At 43.5% G+C, this 2,834-nt stretch overlaps 1 protein-coding gene across 1 annotated transcript in view; it reads left to right on the top strand.

Annotated features, from left to right (window-relative positions):
* LOC102817175 (chromosome unknown open reading frame, human C6orf201) overlaps positions 1 to 2,834 on the top strand; it is a 62,642-nt gene that overhangs the window by 20,950 nt on the left and 38,858 nt on the right.

The following is a 2,834-nucleotide window of genomic DNA, read 5'->3' as shown; positions in this document are numbered from 1 at the left end:
CTCTGCAACAGATTTGTCCAATGCATGACAAGCATACCTTGGAGATATGGCAACTTCAGTTGTAAACCACTACAATGAACTTAATATTGCAATAAAACAATGTTTTGTGTTTGTTTGTTTGTTTCCCAGGGCATGAAAAAGTTGTATTTATACTACGTCATAGTCTATTAAGTGTGCAATGTTGATGTTAAGTGCTGTCTAGTCATTTCTGACTCACAGGGAGCCTGTATAGGGTTCCCAAGGAGTGGCTGGTAAGTCTGAATCTCTGGCCGACCTTGTGATTCAAATGACCTTGCAGTCCAGTATGCCACACCAGGACTCCAAGAGTGCAACAGCATTATGAAAAAGTTTGATGTAAGAATGACCAAAATATGGCACATAGACATGAAATGTGCACACACTCTTGGAAAAATGGTGCCAATAGACTTTTTCCAAGCAGGGCTGTCACATACCTTCAATTTGCAAAACAACAACAAAAATGCAATATCTGCAAATATACCTGTATAGAGTCCTAGTGTGGCACTGTGGGTAATGCGCTATACTGCAAAGTAAATTTGAACCTCAAGGTCTGTGCTTCTAACTCACCAGTTGCTACGGGGCAGGACTGACAATCTGTAAGTAGTTTGATTTTTTTGATAGGGAAAAAAAAAAGAAAAATAGATGTTACCCAATTTCTGGGTTGAATGAGTTACTCTGATTGAATGTTAATTTGGGTTTGGAATTCTGACAACTGAAGAAGCACCCCTCTGCTATTGCTGTTGTTGCAGTGTGACTTTGGTCATCCCTAACTTGAGAAAGCTCAGAGGCAGAACTGTGAACACTGTCTGCTGTCTGGGCAAGGTGTTAGATCACTCTGGCAGGGGCCTGGCTTCCAGTTCTGTGACTGACTAACTTGGAGTATTTGCAGACCTCTTATGACCCATTTATTTTTCAAATCATTAGACCTTTTAATTGGACTCCTGGTGTAGTGCTGTCAGAGCAGCACTGGATTGTGAACCACAGGGTTGGCGGTTCAAACCTCCCAGCTACTCCTTGGAAACCCTATACAGGGTCACGATGAGACGGAACTGACTCGATGGTACTTATATCAACAACAGACCTTTTAATCAGATCTCCAAGATAAGGGCTCTGGTGTCAGTTCTTGGTACTTTGAGGTCTCTGCCTCTTACTCCACTGTGGGAGGAACTCTCAGTACTTCAGCTAGACAAACTCTGTTCTGATTCTTCTGCAGGGTCACCCTGAATCTTTCTGAGGTTCCATTTCTCTTCCTGCATTAGGTTGTGGCAGTTAAGTAATTACTAGCCAGAGAAGACATCAGAGGCTTGCCCTCTAAGTTGGCTGTGTCACTGAAGTCACTCTGTAGTGCAGCTGACTTTTCCTTTCTTGGCAGCAAGACTGTTATGATGAAGGAAGCAGATGCTGATGTGCTTCCCTCATACCAGAAACTTGGGCCTCAACACACATGGGCACTGTGTTAAGGGAACAGCTGAGATCAATGTGAAATAGTAGTTGTGATGTAAATACAGAGTGTGACTAATATGTGAGAAGATAAAAATAACTGTTCAATAACTTAGCACTTGCCTGAGAATCATTAAAAAACAAACACAATTAAAATAGTAGTTGACATTGTAAAATAGACACTTGAAAAGGAGAGAAAGGAATAGCCAGAAATATCACCATAGAAAGCTTGTAAGTCCGTCTTCTGCCTATCACTGATTGGAATACCTAAAATGGGGCCACAACTTGCCCAGTGAAGGAGGCTTCCTGTGGAATATCTGCATGACGTAAGACCATAGGTGGAATCCTGAACAGCCTCCAGAATCTTCTGAGGTGGGAAATCTCCACTTGAAAGGACAAACAGACCAGCCTGAAATGACTAGAAGAACAGAAGATACTTTTTGAAAGAAAAGACTGACAGGAAAAATTCAAAACAATAACAGCAGTCTGACTGACTACTACAAGAACAAGCAAGTTGCTCACCCAGGAGACATCAAGGCAAGTGGTCGGTTTCCCTCAGGGCAAACCCCCTTCTAAGACTAACACTCAATGGGAATACACACTCTGATTGGTGACCACGTACATCACCGATAAGGGGAAGTGAGGGAAAAAACAGCAATGAAGCTGCGAGCTAAGCCCTACAATGTTCAATAGACTCCTGTGAACCCAGGTGGAGACCTGGTTGGCCAGCAGTGTGGCAAGACCTGGGGACTCTTGGGCCCAGAGTCAGTGACATAGCCACAAGGGACTAGAGTGGAGAGTGAAGTATCCAGCTGATAAGAAGAGAGGGCATATGCACAAGAACACCCACACCTGCAGATAATACCCACTTAACCTGGCTTCAATGGATGGATGATCAGAGCTCAACTCGAAGAAGAAAGAAGAGGGAAAAAAAGAGTAATCTGATACAATTTGATGAACTTCACCTACACCTATGGATGCAGTAGCTCAAAAGAGGGAATAAATCTTTATAGCAAGGATCATTCCCTCCCCCTTGGTACACAGGGTAGACAGGTTTGGGCAACTTGAACATTTGCTACCCAAAATGGGGAGGCTATAAAGGCAAGAAGTGACTGGCTTACAAGGTTTCAAGAGGGAGCCTAGATCCAGAGGGAGCAGAGGAAGGTAGAATCTCCACTGAGTAGTATCCACTCTGTCTAGGCGAAGCTGATGAAAGGAGATGGGGATAGGTCTCTTGTGATACAATAGTGAATAATTGCTATCAGGACTGACTGAGGATTGGAAATGTAAAGGTAGACCTTTTGTAGCAAAAGGAGGGGAGTGGTTGACTTTGCATTCCAGGAGTGGAGGTCCCTGGGACCATCAAGGGAGAAGAG

Source organism: Chrysochloris asiatica, unplaced genomic scaffold (genome assembly GCF_000296735.1).
Source record: "Chrysochloris asiatica unplaced genomic scaffold, ChrAsi1.0 scaffold00144, whole genome shotgun sequence".
NCBI lineage: Eukaryota > Metazoa > Chordata > Mammalia > Afrosoricida > Chrysochloridae > Chrysochloris > Chrysochloris asiatica.
Note: the sequence above shows the minus strand (reverse complement) of the source record. Positions and strands in the feature narration are given on the sequence as shown.